Source organism: Chiloscyllium punctatum, chromosome 14, assembly GCF_047496795.1.
Source record: "Chiloscyllium punctatum isolate Juve2018m chromosome 14, sChiPun1.3, whole genome shotgun sequence".
NCBI lineage: Eukaryota > Metazoa > Chordata > Chondrichthyes > Orectolobiformes > Hemiscylliidae > Chiloscyllium > Chiloscyllium punctatum.
This window is the reverse complement of record NC_092752.1, coordinates 75309965-75328821: the sequence shown is the minus strand read 5'-3', so window position 1 is coordinate 75328821 and position 18857 is coordinate 75309965. Positions and strand designations below refer to the sequence as shown.

Here is an 18857-nt window from a genome sequence, read left to right as displayed (position 1 = left end):
CTGCACAGTCCTTTTGGAGACAGGTCCCACCTTCAGATAGAGCTGAGCGATGCAGCAACCAACAGATCAGATCTAAAGTCTACATTCATTCCACATCCAGTCGAGAATATTGGTGGACAATTGAACAACTCACCAGAAAAGGAGGTTCTACAAATATTCCCATCATTAATGATGGAAGAGCTGAACACATCAGTGCAAAAGATAAGGCTGAAGCATTCTGGGAGCTAAATATCCAAGAATGCACATCCAAATGAAAAGGCAGGCAGGTGGGCAGAGAGGCTGGGGTTGCCTGAACAGTAAGAAATGCAATTAAGTCAACAGCAATAAATGACATCGGCTCAGATGATTTAGAATCTGTGTGGGTGGAGATGAGGAACCGCAAAGGTTAAAGAAAACATAATGGGAGTTATCTGCAGAGCTCCAAACAATAGTCAGGATTTGGGCATAAGTTACATGAGGAGATAGGAAAAGTGTGTAAGGAAGGTAAGGTTACAGTGACCGGGGGGATTTCAATATGCAGGGGGACTGGGAAAATCAGGATGATAGTGGATTGCAAGAAAATGAATTTGTGGAATCTCTAGAAATGGCTTTTTGAAGAAGGTTGCAGTGGAGCAGGGCTGATGCCCGAAACGTCGATTGTCCTGTTCTTTGGATGCTGCCTGACCTGCTGTACTTTTCCAGCAACACATTTTCAGCCCCACTAGGGAACAGGCAATTCTCGATTTAATGTTGTGCAATGAGGCAGACTTGATAAGGTAGGTTAACGTGAATGAACCCTGAGGAGGCAGGGATCATAAAATGATAGAATTTACTCAGCAGTTTGAGAGGGAGAAGATGGAATCAGATATAACTGTATTGCAGCTGAATAAAGGCAGCTACAGAGACATGAGGGAGAAGCTGGAGAGAATTGACTGGGAGAAGAGCCGAGCAGGAAAGACAGTGGAACAGTGATGGCTTGGGTTTCTGGGAGTAATCCGGATGACACAGTAAAAATTCATCCCGAGGCAAAAGCAGCATGGATCAGGGAGGGTGAGGCAACCATGGCTGACTCGGGAAGTCAGGGAAAGTATACAAGCAACGTATCACATGGCAAAGGGCAGTGGGAAGTCAGTGAAATGGGAAGCCAAGAAAGACCAATGAAGAAAGACATAAGGAGAAAGAAGATTAAGCATGAGAGAAAGCGAGTCAGTAAAATTAAAAACATGATTTCAGAGTTTGTTTAGTTATATAAAGTTCAAAAGAGAGGTGAAAATGGACATTATGCCGCTGTAAATTGAGGCTGGAAGAATAGTAATGGGGAACAAAGAAATGGATAAGGAACTGAATGAGTACTTTGCATCAGTCTTCATGGTGGAAGACACAAATGCTATCCCAAAACTTCAAGAGAGAGTCGGGGTGGTGGTGGTTTTGGGGGGGTTGGGGTGGGGGGTGGAACAGAGATGAGTGTGGAATATAAATCACGAACAGATCAGGCTTGGTCTTATTGAATGGTGGAGCAGGCTCGAGGGGTCGAATGGTCACCTTCTGCTTCTTTCTCACATGATCCCAGACTGAGAGCTTTGTTTAAAAGTCATTCACTAGATGTAGGTGCCACTGGCTAGGGCAAAACATATTACCCAGAGAGCATTTAAGAGTCACCAAGGAGAAAAGGCTAAAAAACTGAACGATTTGAAAATAGATAAATCACATGGACAGATGGACTACACCCCAGAAGGTGATAGCTGAAGGGATAGTGGAGGCTTTAATTGTGAGCTTTCCGGTATCACTGGAGTCAGGGACTGTCCCAGAGGACAGGAACATTGCTAATAAAAACCCCAACCACAAGTAAGGAAAAAGAAGGGAAATTACTGGCTAATAACTCTGGCCTCAGTCGTTGGTAAATTGTTGGTAATATTTTATCAGTAATATTTAACTAATTGGTTATTTCAATTATAATGCAATCTCTACAAAAAGACGAAGTTTTTTTTAGGCGACAACAAATTTTCAAACAACTTCTCTCAATCTATCTCTCCTTCCTTTTCATTAGACTACGTAGGGAGGCATGGAAACACTACAGTGATGTAAGCTATATGTAATACAGTGAGACAGGAAAGCTAGTATGGCTCAAGTTGATTCTTGAAACCCACACAGTGAAGCAACACATTCACTGCATAATAAACATAAGACAATATTTCAACCCCACTCATAACGGCATGACAGAAATAAAATGTGGGTTGGTTGGATAGGCTGGTTTTGTTTCAGTTGGAGTGAGGGGTGACATGACTGAAGTATATAAACTGATACTGAATGGTTTGATAAGGTGGATGTGGAAAGGATATTTCCTCTTGTGGGTCATTCCTGAACTAGAGGGAACTGCTTTAAAATTGGGTTCACCCTTTCAGGACATAGATAATGGAATTTGTTTCCTCTCAGAAGGCTGTGCAACTTTGGAACTCTCTGCCCCAGAAGGTGGGTTCACTGAGTATTTTTAAGACACCGGTTGATAGATTCGTGTTAAGGGAGGTTGGGGGAAGATGGAATAAAAATCACAAACAGATCAGGCTTGGTCTTCTTGAATGGTGGAGCATTCTCGAGGGGCATAATGGTCACCTTCTGCTTCTTTCTCACATGATCCCAGGACTGAGAGCTTTGTTTAAAATTCATTCACTGGATGTAGGCGCCACTGGCTAGGGCAACATTTATTACCCAGAGAGCAGTTAAGAGTCAACAATATTGCTGTGGGTCAGGAGTCACATGTGGGCCAGACCGGGTAAGGATGGCAGATTCCTTCCCTAAAGGACATCAGTGACACAGATGGGTTTTTCCTGACAATCAATAATAGTTTCATGGTCATCAACAGACCCATAATTTTAGATGATTTTTAAATTCAAAGTCCACATTTGCTGTAATACGATTTGAATCAGGGTCCCCAGAATATTCGCTGGGTATCTGGATTAACAGTTCAGTAATGTTAACACGAGGCTGTTACCGTGCTACAAAGGGACAATTTTACGAGTGGAAAACAAAACCTTGATCAAACTGGATTAAATAAAGGAGTGCTGATAGAATGGAGGAGAGTTGAAGGGATTGGGGGAAGAGAATTACCAAGTTTAGGTTCAAAGCAGCTGAAACTAAAGCCACCAACAGGGAGGAGATGAAAACAAGAAACTCTCATGCAGCTGGGATTGGATAAGTGCAGCTACCTCAGGGAGGTGTGGAACTACACTGGGAGGACAGGGTGAAGGCATGGGTAGGTTTAAAAGCAGTGCACCAAATTTTGAAATCATATTTCTGAACATAACGTAGATGAGGTTAAAATGGAGGTAGATGTCTTACGTGACTTGCTTTAAGGACACAGTCAGTAGAATCTGAGGTGATCATGAGTATGTGGAGGTGAATGTGGGAGACAAGCTGGGACTGTGTTGGAGTAGTCACTGTGAGAGGGAACAAAATCTGGATGGAGGGTTTCAGCAGCTGATGGACTGATGCTCAGGTGAGCCATCGGAAACTGAGCAGGAGACCACCATCGAATAGGACAGAGAAACTGATCCATCAGCCTGAAACTGAGTGACCACGTGGCTGTCAGTGACTCCAACACAAGTGAATGGAAACATTGCTCAGAGCCTGTTTCTGTAACATTCAACACAACCAGGAAATGGAAAGTGAATAATTAGCTGAAAACAAGGCCACTGCTCTGTCAGAGTCAAAATCATTCAACGTTCAGTTATTGAATATTACTGACTCTCAGAATATTCTAACCTGCAGAATCACAGTAAAAGGAGAAAGTAAATAACATTCTTGGTAAAGACAGAATGAACCAACTGCTTGTATAAAACTAGCTCAAAACAAATGTGCTGAATCCTCCACAAACTGACAAACACAGGTACCATCGGTTTATAGATAGACAATGAAATTCTTCAGAAAAACACGTCCCTGTTATGGTGTGTGGTAGTAACCATTCTCAGTGAGAACTGACACTTATTTTCTTTGAAAAACATCTGTTTCCCCTCAGAAAAGCAGGTATGTCGCGCAATTACAGAGTGAATTACAGACAAAGGAAACCTGATCTGAGACTCGCAGGTTAATTAAGCTATTAGTGACAGTCCATTGCACACAACAGGAGTTTAGACCACAACAGATTCTAGTGAAACCAACAATGCTATGAAAAAGGTGAGTTAGTCTTAATAATCATGCAGCCTCTCTCGATCAAATAATTCTAGTCAACTTACAAACATTTTAAAACTATTAATACCAATCCATACATACTTATTTCCTTACCCAAGTTTCCTCCAAAAAATATATCTGACTATTCTCTTCAAAATATATTTTAAATGGTCAATTCATAATCATAATTCATTTCAAATTATTCTTAGAGCAAAACAATTTGCAAACTAAAATAGTTTTCATATCAATAATGACACTGGAAACTTTTTTATTAATTTAACCATATTTCCAAATATTGTTTTGGTTCATTATTGCAGTGAAGCTAAAATTAAAGTCTATTTATTTTCTCTGATATCCTTCCATTACTTTATTCCCTAATAACAATGCCCACGGTGTAATGGGTGACAAGCATTAAAATAAAATTGAATTTTCAATGCAAGAACTGGTACAAATAATTACATATTATTCAGTTCATTCATTGTCGTTGATTATCATAGTTATTTTCATTGTATGATCACGTTAAATTCACTTAAATAATCACAGTACAATTTTCATCTCTATAGATATGTCAAAGTGAATGTCAAATTATTAATATTTCAATAAAACCAAATTCACATTTTGCTCTGTTTTATTCCAGGAATGACAGGATGTGTTACATTATTATGGGAAACAGGAACAAGTGAAGGTGGTGGCTCTCAGACGTGAGGCCTTAAAGCCAAAGGTCCAGGTGGTAGTTACAGTGGGGGAGGTACCTAGTGCCCCACTCTCCTCAGAAGGCAGAGAGGATGGTGACACTGACTGGAACGGGTTAGATGGTGAAGCACCCACGTATGGATCGAGGGACGACAATGGGTGGGATGACCCACCGCCCTGTAAGGCCCAAAAGGCCCTGTCTATGGCTCCACTGTGCATCAAAGCTCAACTTAGACAGTAGGGAGCAACAAGGGGAACTGACAGAAACCAAACCTGAACCGTTTATCCAGCTGAACGACAGATGTTGGTGAATGAACACCCAGCCTGATAGAGAATTGGTAATAATGGGCCTTATTGGGACAATATGGATGAATTAGTAGAGGTACACAGTCTCACCGAAGATGATGTACGGACCCTCCCTCGGCCCAAGATGCCCTGACGTGTACAGCAGAATCTGTCCCTGCAATAAGAGGGTGAGGGTGAGAGTCGGTTCCCCCAATGCACAGCCGATCAGTGGCTCCAGGCATTTACAGATATTACAGGGACACACTGGGGAGGGGACAGGCTGAATGGGCTGAAATAACTTTGGTGACTTAGGGACAAAAGGGTCATATTGAGGATCATACAGAAAGGAAGCCTGAGGTGTGTAAGGGCCACGGGGGATTACCAAACCCCAACCTGTGATGATGAAATCGGTTTGATGTATTTAAAAGATGACAGGGGACCCTCTTTAACTGTAATTATAAACATGGGACTCCCAGTGGGAGATAATTCTAACCACATTCTGAATTGGGCCATGAGAGCTGAGGCAAACAGAGAAACACAGGGGAATAGCTGCAGTACAGGGAGGGTAATCAGAGCCACAATGTTACAAGGGAAGCAGGAAAGGGCACATAGACAAGGAACGGAGGCAAAGAGTGGGAGCTAGGTGTTCATATTGTGGGTGGCCTGTGTTCATGTAGGTATATGCATAGCCCATGAATATTCATTGATGCGCTGTTAAGGGGCCAACACTTTCATGATTCTAACACCGGAGCATCTTTGCCTTTTATGCCTCACCCTACAACTCAAATCCTCCAACCCTAACAACATCCTTGTAAGTCTTTTTTGAAACCTTTCAAATTTCACAGCACCCTTCTGATAGGAGGCAGGCCGGAATTGCACACAATATTCCAAAAGTGGCCTAACGAATGTCCTGTACAGCAACATGACCTCCCACATCCGATACTCAATGCTCAAACCAATAAAGGAAAACATACTGAACACCTTCATCATCCTATCTACCTGCAACTTGACTTGCAAGGACTATGAACCTGCAGTCCAAGCTCTCTTTGTTGCACAAACGTCTTCAGGGCCTTGCCATTCAGTGTACAAGTCCTGCCCTGATTTGCTTTTCCAAAATGCAGCACATCACATTTACCTAAATTAAACCCCATCTGATCAATATCTTATTGTAATCTGAGGTAACCTTCTGCATTATCCACACCCATCCAATTTTGTATGACCTGCAAACTCATTTACGATACCAAATTATTTATATGAATGATGAAACAAATCCAGAAATGAACATCCATTTCTCTGAGATTGAATGTGCTCTGTGTAAATCCTGCCCAATGACTCTGTACCAGAGAAAGGCTGCACATGCGCCTGGCTGCACCTTGCCCCCTACAAAGCTGGTGGCTCCACAAGTGTACAGAGAATTCTTGCCCCGAATAAAGATGGCGGCGCACACTCATACCTGCAGCCACACTGAGGCAATTCCCCGTTTACTGTAAACACGAGACTGGGACGTTCAAATTTGTGTTTTCCGACATGCACATTTTGTTTGTAAAACCTCTCCGCTCAAACAGAATCGCTCTCACCTCCTGCGGTTCCACAGACAGCCTTGATGATTTTTGTGGGTACCTGTTCTCTGCCTGGTTACTTGTTTTTCCTTAGTGTATTTGTACAATCACTCTGGATTCTCCTTAAACCTATTTCCTAAAGCTATCTCATGTCCCCTTTTTGCCCTCCTGGTTTACCTCGAGTATACTCCTACTGCCCCTATTCTCCTCTAGGGATTCACACAAACACAGCTCTCTGTACCTGCCATATGCCTCCTTCACTTTCTTGACCAGGCCCACAATATCTTTCGTCAGGCAGCATTCTTTACACCTACCAGCCTTGAACTTAACAGGAACATACTGTCTGTGCACTCTCATTGTCGCAGGCCTATGGAGGCAATGGCAGATGAGGAGACAGAAGCAATCATTCTCAGTAAAGAGGAAATGTTGGGAAAGATAACAGCCTAAAGGTAGATGGGTTTCCAGGCTCTGATGGAATGCATCCCAGGGACTAAAGGAGATGGTGGGGGAGGGGGGGGGGGAGTAACAAATAGACCTCGTGATAATTTACTACCATTTGTTGGATTCTGGGATGGTTTTGACAGACTGGAAGCTGCAAATGTGGTGCCACTATTTTTCAAAAAGGACCCGTTAGCTTAACTTCTGTAGTGGGGAAAATGCTTGAATCTCTCAAGGAAGTAGTGGTGAGATATCTGGGTCAGAATTGTCTCATTGAGCAGACACAACATGGATTCATGAAAGGCAAGTCACGTTTAACGCATTTACTGGAAGTATTGGAGGATACGACGAGTGCGTTGGACAAGGCGGACTCGGGGGATGTGGTGTACATGGATTTCCAGAAGGTATTCGATACGTTGCCACACAAAAGGCTGCTGAATAATGTAAAGATGCATGGCATTGTGGGTAATGTATTATCATTGATACTGGATCAGTTAACCAACAAAAAATAAAGAATGGGAATAAACGGGTGTTTGGATTAATGTTGGCACGACAACTGTTTGCAACTTACACAAATGTTTTGGAGTTGAGGACCAAGTGTACGGTGTCAGAGTTCATATTTGATACAAAGATGAGGTAGAGCAATGTCTGCAGAGGCCACTGTCAGTCTGCACAGGGATACAGATCAGTTAAGTGAGTGGGTAAGGATCTGGCAGATGGAGTTCAATGTTGGGATATGTGAGGTCATCCATTTTGGTTGGACTAACAGCAAACTGGATGATGAAATGGTGAAAACGTGCACCATGCTGCTGTACAGAGGGTGCTGGGTTTCCTTGTACATGAATCACAGGAAGTTGGTTTGCAGGTGCAGCAGGTAATTAAGGCAGTGAAGGGAATATTGTCCTTCATTGCTAGAGGGATGGTTATGCTGCAGCTCTACAGGGTGCTGGTGAGGCCACACCTGGAGTACTGTGTACAGGTTTGGTCTCCTTACTTCAGGAAGGATGTACTGACACTGGAGGGAGTACAGAGGAGGTTCACTAGTTTGAGTTGGGAGTTGAGGGTTGGTGTATGTGGAGAGATTGAGAAAACTGGTTCTATAATCATTGTAATTTAGAAGAATGGGAGGTTGGAGAGGAAACAATAAAATTATGAAGGGAGTAGATAAGACAGAATCAGGGAGGCTATTTCCACTGGGGGCCAATTACCTGAAAATAGTTACTAACATTGTGACATTGTTAACAATTCCCCTCTCACTGCAGATTAGATATCCTAGAAACAAATTTGCACCTGGTCAAAATCACTGCTTAACCTTCTCAGCTCCAAGGACAATTGTCTGTGCTTCTGCGAGCTCTCCACAAAAGAGGAACACATCGTATTTTCATTTATTAGTGTCATAGAGATGTACAGCACAGAAACAGACCTTTGGTCCAATTTGTCCATGACAACTAGGAATCTTCAACAAATGGAGCCCCAATTGCCAGCTATTGGTCCGTATCATTGGAAACTCTTCCTATTCATGCACCCAATCGGATGCCTTTCAAATGTTGTAATTGTATCAGCCTCCACTCCTTCATCTGGCAGCTCATTCCACACATACACCACACAGCTTGAAAACTTTGCCCCTTAGATCCGTTTTTAATTTTTGCCCTCTCAACTTAAGCCCATGTGATCATGTTTTGAACCCAACTAACTGGGGGGAAAAGACCCTGGCTGCTCACCTTATCCTTGCCCCTTATGATTTTATAAATCTCCATGAAGTCACCTCTCAGTCTTTGACTCTCCAGGGAAATTAACCCTGGCCTATTCAGCCTCTCCCTGTAGCCCAAATCCGCCAACCCTAGCAAAGTCTTTGAAAATCTTGTCTGAACTCTTTCAAGATTCACAACTTCCTTTCCAGAACAGGGAATTTCGAACTCAAAACTTAATTCCTGAAATGGTTTAATCAATGTCCTGTCCAGCCACAATTTGATGTCCCAGCTTCTGTACTCAATGTATTGACCAATAAATATAAGCATACCAAACACCACCTTCACTAGTCTGCCTACCTTCGACTCTATTTTCAAGGAACAATGAACCTGCACTCCATGGTCTCTATGTTCAGCAACATTCCCAAGGACTTTACCATTAAGTGTATTAGTACTGCTCTGATTTGCCTTTCCAAAATCCAACAGCTTACATTTGTCTAAATTGAAGCCAGTCTGCCATTCCTCACTCCAGTGACTCATCTGGCATTCTGAACTAACCTTCTTCATTGTCCACTACACCTCCAATTTTGGTGTCTTCTGTAAACCCACTGACCATATCTCATATATTCACATCCAAGTCATTTATTTAAGGGCCCAATATCCATTCCTGCAGCACACTGCTGCTCACAGGCCTCCAGTCCAAAAAGCAACCCTCTATCACCACCCTCTGCCTCCTACCTTCAAGCCAGTTTTGTATCCAAATGGCTAGTTCTCCCAACATTTCATGTTATCTAACTTTGCTAACCAGTCTGCTTTGTGGAACATCATTCAGTGTCCATATAGACAACGTCCACAATCTGCGTTATCAATCATCTTTGTCACATCTTCAAAAAAAAACTCAATCAAGTTAGAGAGAGAGAATTTCCCACACACAAAGCCATGTTAACTAGCCCTAATCAATCCTCGTCTTTCCAAATGCCTGTAAATCCTATCCCTCAGAATCCCTGCCAACAACTTACCTACCACTGACGTTAGGTTGACTGGTCTCTTGTTCCCTGGCCTTTCCTTACCACCTTTTTTAAATAATGGCACCCATCTTCCAGCACCTCACCTGTCACAAACAATAATATATATACCTCAGGGAGGGGCACTGCCATCACCTTCCTAGCTTTCCTCAAATTTCTGGGATACACCTGATCAGGTCCCAGGGATTTATCCACCTTGCTACTGTTTAAGACATCCAGTAGTTCCTCCTCTGTAATATAGACACTTTTCAAGTTATCACTGTTTATTTCTCCAAACTCTCTAGAATAGAATAGCAGAGTATTTCTCCCACCTCCTGTTGTTCCATAGATGGCCTTGTTGATCATTAAGGGGTCCTATTCTCTGTCTGGTTATTATTTTATCCTTAATGTATTTGTAGAATCTCTTTGGATTCTCCTTAAAATATTTCCTAGAGACATTTCAAGTCCCCTTTTTGCTCTCCTGATTACCCTCGAGTATATTCCTGTCAAAACGTGAACCTGTACTCCCAATTCCTCCGCCTCTGCCATATCTGCTCAACAATGCACTTCAACGCATATCCTCCACTTCCTATACCTTCACCTTCCCCCCCACCCCTCCAACCACAATAAGAATATAATCTCCCGGTCCACACCTGCCACCCACTAATCTCCATTAACCTCTGCTATGTCTGCTGCCTACAGACAGACCACACCACTAGGGATATATCTTCCTCTCCAGCCCTTTCTATCTTCTGCAGAGACCATGGGATCTTTGGTGCTGATGTGCTGCCCCGCGGATACCTCAGTCACTCACCCTGCCAAATGGCCGAGTGAGATTATCACTAGATGGATAATCCAGACACCCAGGTAACGTTCTGGGGCCCAGGGTTTGGATCCCGTTACGGCAGACAGTGGAATGTAAATTCAATAAAAATGTGGAATTAAGAATCTATTGAAGACCATGAATCCATTGTTGATTATTGCGAAAATAATCCTCATCAGATTCGCGAATATCCTTCAGGGAAGAAATCTGCCATCCTTACCTGGTCTGGCCTACATGTGACTCCAGCCCCACAGCAATGTAGTTGACTCTTTACTGCCCTTTGGGCCCAGCCAGTGACACCCTCATCCTGTGAATGAATAACAAAGAAGGTCAAGTCTTGTACATAACCATACTGTTCTTACAGATAAGTGATCTCTTAGTAAATTTGCTTTTCAACTCCCTGCTGACTATTGCGGAAGGGTGGGGGTGGGGGTCAATAGTACCATCCCAATAAAGAGATCATCCCTTTCTTATTTCTCAGTTCCACCTGTATAACCTGCCTGGATGTAGTCCCAGGAATACCCTCTTGAAGCCCAGCTGTAATGCTATCCCTAATCAAAAATACCTCTCCCCCTGCTCTGTTGCCCCCTTTCTATCTTTGCTATAGCATCTATACACTGGAACATTAAGCTGCTGGTCCTATCCATCATTAAGTCATGCCTCTGTAATTGCTATAATATCCAAGTGCGATGTTCAAAACCATACCCTGAGCTCCTCTGCCCGACCTATCGGGCCTCCTGCATTGAAATAAATGCAGTGTAACTGCTCATTCTGTGCCTTGCCCTTGTCTGCCTTGACTGTTTGACATCTGAACTGTACCAGCGTCAGACTGAGCTTTTGCCTCACTCTCTCTCTGGGTTTACCCACATTCCTTCACTGGTTTAATGCCTCCTGAATAGCACGAGCAACTGTTCCCTTCCAGTGCCAGTAAAATTCATCCTTCTGATGGAGGTCAATTCTACCCCACAAGAGATTCCAATAATGTGAACTCTTCTATTCCTATGTCATTGATACCAATAAACAACAGCCTCCCCTCAAAATGGCTATTCTCCCCTTTAAGAATATTCTGCTCCCTCTCTGAGAAATCCTTATACAAAAATTACACATTCGAATAATACACCTTACACTCATCAGGTCATCATAAAAGGATTACATGACACATTGAAGGTTTGGGGAGACCTTTTGAGAGAATGCGATGATTCAAAGGAGAATTTTTAGGCAGCAAATGGGATTGGTCTGGAACACAATACTCACACACACAATGCGAATATCCAGATCCTGATATACTGAGTAATTCAATTAGAGTTTAGCAGAATATTTACTGAGATTACCATCTGAATGTCCACCTGTAATATCCTGTAATACAAGTTTATAAAATCTATCACTGTCAGTTCAAGTTAGAAACTCACACCATCCCCTCCTTGTGGCCCAGAATTACTGTACATATTACCCTTGACGACATCAGCAGTCAACTCGGGGGGAAATCTGTGGGTTTCTAGGAGATTCCAACTTGAGATCTCATGTGACTGAACACAGCAGTTCTTTGACACATTGGAGAAAATGATCCAAGCGCCAGTGAGATATGGGGAACAATAATTACTTTATTTTCTTTCATTCCGTGCTGCCGCTCTGCCTCATCAATAAGACATGGGTGTGAAAGGCTAATGCCTAACGATGGGCAAGTTGTCTTCATCCTGACCAATGGGTAGGAAGATCCTCTCAATCACTCCAAAGTGCATCCCTAAAAAGATAGCAACTCTGCCTGCTTCCCACTGCCCAGTGCTCCCAGTAAATGCTTGGAAGAATGGGAAGGGGGAGGGGGGGTGATATCTCCTAGAAAAGGCATAACTGTAAAGGTCTAAGAGGATTATGAAAAGAGAGAGATGCACAGGAGAAGGGGGCAACAAGTTGCCAGATGGGGTGTAACTTGGGAAAAATGGGAAATTGATCATTTTGGAGGAGAAAATAAAAGAACAAAGTACTATTTAAATGGTGGAAACTGTAGAAAGCTGCATCACAAAGGGACCAGGGGTAATTGTTCAGGAAACACAGAAAGCTACCACACAGTTACAACAGGGAATCAGGAAGGGGAATCGAATGTTTTGTTTCAAAAGTTTTCAGTATTAGAGTTTGGAGTATATACCTGAGACTAACGTGTGGAAGTGCTGGTCAGACCACCATATCTGCAGTAATGAGAGCAGTTTTGGTCCCTTTAGAGAAGGAAATGTGTCACTTTATTGGAGGCATTTCAGGGAAGATTCAATGAGATGATCCCTGGTTTGGAGGGATTACCTTTTAGATAAAGGCTGAAAAGTTTGGAACTCTACTCACTGGATTTTGGAGAAAGAGAGGTGATCTCATTGAGACAGATGGGATTCTTAAGGGGTTTGACAGGATAAATACTGAGAGGATGTGTCTGAGGGTAAATACTGAGAAGGGAGTCTGAAACCAGATTCTGAGTCACGGAATCAAGGGTTCTGTTTTGGATTCAAGTATAAGGGAACACAGACGCGGGTAAGGGATTTCAGTTGCAATGGAGCTGGGGTGAGGTGGAGAAAAGCAACGTTTAAGAGATTGGATTTCCTGGTGTTGTGATTGTGTGGATGTCTGATCAGAAGGTCACCTTGGGGTCAGATATAACAGCAATATGGTGAAGAGTGTCGTTCTTCTTCAGAGAGTTCCCAGTGGGAGGGAGGGGCTCAGCAGAAAGGTAAAGATAAGGCAATGGGTTTAACCGTGACAATGTTTCATTGGCTGAAATTGCAGCTAATCGAGTAGTGGGAATGTGCTAAGCAGTTTGAATACTGAGTAACAGTGGAGTAATGGAGATGGATGATGGGGAGGGAGAGCTGGGCATCGTCAGTGTACATGTGAAACCTAACAGTGTGTTTGGATGATATCACCTCCTGGCACTATGTACGTGAGATACAGGAGAGACCAAGGATAGATCGTTGAGGGACACCAAATGCAAGGAATTCAGAAAGGAAAAGGAGAGTGGAGATGGAGCAAGATTTTCCAACAACCGTGAGGTCAAATAGTAGTTTTTCACAGAATGGGAGAGAAGGACATAACCAAAAAAAGACCAACAGACAGAACAAGGAACAATGTCCATGAATTGGCGAGGGGGAGTGATGAGGCGGCAGTGGAGGAAAGAGAGTTGGAAAGTGAGTTTCGCGAGATTAGAGTAAAGGGTCAAGGTGAGCTCTGATAAGGCTTGATAAGACACTGGAGAAAGATGTAGGTTTAGGACAAAAACACCACGTGAGGCAGTTTGGCTCAGTTGGCTAGTGGGAGGGAGAGAAACAGCAGATCGGATCATCTCAGTCTTAGTGACAGAGAAACTCCATGTGCTCCTCACTCGTTGTTGGAGGGGAGGATGGAGGAGACAGGATGATGGACAGTGTTTTATAAAGAAACAAAACCAGGGTTAGTGATATTTAAAATGAATGAACAAACCTGATGTATTTAGCTTTTACCCAGAATCTGAATTCAAGAAAAAAAAACGTATTAGGAATCTGCTGATCTCCATGAAACCACTGTCAATGGCAAAAAAAATCCTGCCAACCTGACAGCGGCCCAGCCAGCTACTCACTGTACTGATCACTGCAAAGTCTCAACACAGGAATGAAACTGGATGGAACAGTTGGCAACGAACAAGGCACCAGAAATTACAACCACAGAATCAGCCCTCTCGATGGTGCAACGTCCTCCTCAATAACATATGGTTTTTGGTGCCAAAATGTGCAGAGCTGTCTCACAGACTAGTCAAGGAACAGCCTGACATAGTCATACCCACGGAATCATCCCTTACAAACAATGACCAGACACCACCATCACCATCCCTAGATATCGAGAGTGTGGTGCTGGAAAAGCACAACAGTCAGGGAGCATCCGAGGAGAAGGAGAATCGATGTTTCGAGACTAAGCCCTTCATCAGCCTGACCTGCTGTGTTTTTCCAGTCCCAGACTCTTGACTCTGATCTCCAGCATCTGCAGTCTTCACCTTCTCCTGAAATCTCTGGATATGTCCTGTCCCACCAGCAGGACAGACCAGGCAGAAGTGGTGGCACAGTGGTGTACAGACAGGGAGGATTTGCCCTGGGAGTACACAGCATTGGCTCCGGAGACCAGGAAGTCTTATGGCTACTGCTGATTACCACGTCCCGTCCTCCCTTGGCTGATGAATCACTCCTCCTTCATGTTGAATAACATTTGGAGGAAGCACCGAGGCAATAAAATGGTGTCAAATGCACTCTGGGTACAGGATTTCAATGTCCACAATCGAGACTAGCTCTACAATAGAGTTACTGACTGAGCTGGCCAGGTCCTAAAGGGTATAGCTGCTCAACTGAGTCTGCAGCGGGTGGTGAGGGAACCAACAAGAGGGAAAAACATACTTGATCTCATTGTTATGAATTGACCAGCTGCAGATCCATCTGTCCATGACAGTATCAGTACGAGCGACCATCTCACATTCCTTTTGGAGACAAAGTCTTGTCTTAAAGTTGAGAAAAACCTCCATCGTATTGAGTGACACTATCACCGTTCTAAATGGGACAGACTTTGAAGAGATGTAGGATCTCAAACTGGGTATCTCTGAGGCACTGTGGGACATCAGCAGCAGCAGAACTGTTCTCCAGCACAATCTGTAATCTCATGGGTTTGTACATCCCGCACTCACCCATCACAATGGACAGTAAAGGAGGGCATGCCATGAGCAGCACCAGGCAGACGTAAAAATGAAGTGCTAACTGGGTGAAACGACCAAAGAGGACTATCTGCATATCAAACAACATCAGCAGCAAGCAACAGAGCTCAGTGATCCTACATCCAATGGAGCAGATCGGAGCTCTGCAGTTCTGCCACACCCAGTTGTGAACGGTGATGGACAATTAAACAACTCACTGCAGGAAGCATCACAGATATCCCCACTCTTACTGATGAAGGGGCCTCACACACCCATGCACGAGAAAAGATGACAGCATTTGCAGCAATCTGCAGCCAGAAGTGCAAAGTGGGATGATCCATCTCAGCCTTCTCCAGTGGTTTCCAACATCACAGATGTGAGTTTTAAACCAGTTCGGTTGAGTTTGAATAACATCAAGAAATGGTTAAGTCGTGCAAAGGCTATGGGCCCTGCCAATATTCTGGCAATAATACTGATATCTTGTGCTCCAGAACTTGCCACCCACCAAGCCAAGTATCGCTCCATCACTGGCATCGACCGACAATGTGGAACATTGCCCAGGGATGTTCAACACAAAAACACAGGGCAATCCAACCCAGGCAATTTCCATCTATCAGTCCACACTCGATTAGCAGTAAAGTGATGGAAGTATTCATCAACAGGGCTACCAAGCAGCAGATGCTCAGCAACAGTCAGATCAGCGACCCTCATTTTAGGCTCCACCAGGGCCAGTCAGCTCCCGATTGTGTTACCGCCCTGATTCACAATCTGGCAACTAACTGAATCCCAGAGGCGAGGTGAGGTGAGTGTGATAACTCAGTCCCACTCCAAGACCACTATTTCTCACTGATTCCACCCTTGTCTCAGCTCATACACTTTCATCCACCTTGTGTTATCTCCAGACTTCATTTTCCAAACACACTCAGGGCCAGCTTGCCACATTCATCCTCCCTGTAATCTCAAGAAAGTCTAAATCTCTGCTTGTTGTTTCATCAAAAGGCTCCTAATTATAATCAACATACAGCCATAGAGATGTACAGCAAGGAAACAGATCCTTCGGTCCAACCCGTCCATGCTGACCACATAACCCAACCCAATCTAGTCTCACCTGCCAGCACCTGGCCAATATCCCTCAATTTAAAGTTCTCTCACTTGATTTAATTGCTGGCTGTGATAATCCCTGGCTCCCTGCACCACACACACTGAGACCTCGACAACCCATTTTCTTCGAGACTCCCAACCATTTGTTAATTCATTACTTCACCTGTGTGGCTGTTTCGACAGTTGCTGCAGCAGCTTGGTCTGAAATTCGCAGCCGAAACCTCACAGGTCTGCTTTCCACCTTTAAGACATCCCTCAAAACCTGCTTTTTGGGAATGCTTTTGGTCACCTGACCTAATATCTCCATCTCTGGCCTTATGTCTAAAACTCTCAATAGTATTTTTGAGAAATTATAAGCATGATAATAAAAATACAAACTGTTGTTGATTTGGACATTATTTTCAAATTATCACTGTTGCTGAATGAATAATCTATAATGCCACTTACCCAACCACATTGTAGGAGCACCTCCACCACACAAACTGCAGCTGTACAAGAAAGTCAAACATCACCCTCTCCACAGGCAACAGGGCTTTGGCATTAATCACTGGTATCTGTGGAAGGAGGAACACAGTTGATGTTTCAGGGAGTGCAAAACAGATTACAGGGAATGAAAATGGTGCAGAATTTGATCGTCAGAAATGGAAGGAAAATACACTTGCTTGTTGGAAAAAAGAATTCTTGACTGTCATAAATATTCATGAAAAAAGTAATCTGATAATAGAGCAGTACATGGTCAGGGGCTGGGCCGCAGTGAAAAACTCATTTACAAAGGGTCTATAAAATACTATAAAAGTAATAATACAGTAGTAAACAGACCAAAAATACACCCATAATTCGAGACTGAGGAAGCTAGATATTGACAAAGTGGTTATGAGGGAGCCCAGAGGTGAATCAGAGCAGCATTGGCTGCTCTGATCCCAGTGACTCGATACGAGAGAAAGGCTGCACATGCGCCTGGCTGCACCTTGCCCCCTACAAAGATGGCGGCCGCGCACGTGTCCAGTGAATCTTTGTCCCGAATAAAGATGGCGGCGCTCACTCAGGTCTGCAGCCGCACTGAGGCAATTCTCCATTTACTGCAAACACGGGACTGGGACGTTCAAATTTGTGTTTTCCGACGTGCACAATTTGTTTGTATAACCTCTCCGCTCATAGCAACACAGTTTTTCTCCCGTTTCCCTGTTTATTTCTTTCCTTACCGTATCCTTTCTCTCCATAACTTCCCGAGCATTCATTACGGCGACTCGGCGCCGCGCGCGAGCGTGATCACATGGTTTAGTTTAGCTCCGCCCTTCATTTACTTTGATTGGCTGGAGGACCAACATCCCGCTCGGTCCTCCAGATCCGCCCACCGTCCTTTCATTGGTCCGGTGCTGACATCAGTCATCCGCGGGTCACTTTGTTGGCTAGAGCATGCGCAGTGCGGCCTGCTTTTGCCGATATGTTGGGTAATGGGATGGGAGAGTTTACTGAGGGGAAGAATTCCCTTTGTGTGAGCTCTGCAGTAGATTTCCTTTATTCATAGAGGGAATTGCCTTCCCACTCATGACTGTATAGCTGTGATTGATGAATCAATCTAAATCAGTACATAAACACACCATTTTGAGATCTTTAGCACATTGTATCACGCTCTTCTTTGGAAACAAAAACAAACATGAAACGGAGCCTCAAGGAATCGGAGCAGGAGTAGGGCATTCATCGCCGTCAGCTTGTTCCCCATTCTATCAGATCATGGCTTGGCCAATCCAGACCTCAACACCTCTTTTATGCTTGATCCGCATAGCCCTCAACTGCTCAATATTTCAAAAATCTATCTGCCCTCTTTTAAAATAATTTGAGACAGAATCACAGATTCCCTACTATGTGGAAACAGGCCCTTCTACCCAACAAGCCAGAACAACCCTCCAAAGAGTAACCCAACTATTCCCCTCCCACATTTAACTTTCACAAATGTTTGTGCGAGAAAATTCTAGCCATTCACTGAGAGACAATAATTCTTTCCTTTTTCTAAAATGAATGTTCCCTTATGTAATGTCCCCTGGTTTGAGACTTCACTGGTGCGAGAAGATCTAGTCAACATCTACCCTGTCAAGCTCCTCAGAATCTTGTTTCCATTAGATCACCCCTGCTTATCTATTCTTGACAGGTCAACCCTTTTACCCTCAAAGCAACTACGTGAATCTTTTTTGAATGGTCTCCGATGTTAGTTTATCCTTTATTAAATATGGGAGCTAACACTGTATACAGTACTCCAAGTGAGGACTCAGCAACAGCTAGTGTGGTTAACCAATCCGCAGTCCATGCTAATACATTACCCTGATACTATGAGCTCCTAAATTGTGCAATTAACTTTTATGTAGCACCTTATCATTTGCATTTTTAAAATCCAAATACAGAACATCATTGGATTGCCCTTTATCACCCTGCTTGTTA

General features: G+C 43.6%; 1 long non-coding RNA gene across 1 annotated transcript in view; it reads right to left on the bottom strand.

Annotated features, from left to right (window-relative positions):
• LOC140485781 (uncharacterized) overlaps positions 1-17685 on the bottom strand; it is a 30403-nt gene extending 12718 nt beyond the window's left edge. The window contains exons 1-3 of the long non-coding RNA XR_011962445.1: positions 17624-17685; positions 16869-16975; positions 10854-10940 (exon numbers count right to left, since the gene is read on the bottom strand). This is a non-coding gene — a long non-coding RNA (uncharacterized lncRNA). The remainder of the gene's footprint in view (positions 1-10853; positions 10941-16868; positions 16976-17623) is intronic.
• Between the last annotated feature and the right edge of the window lie 1172 nt (positions 17686-18857).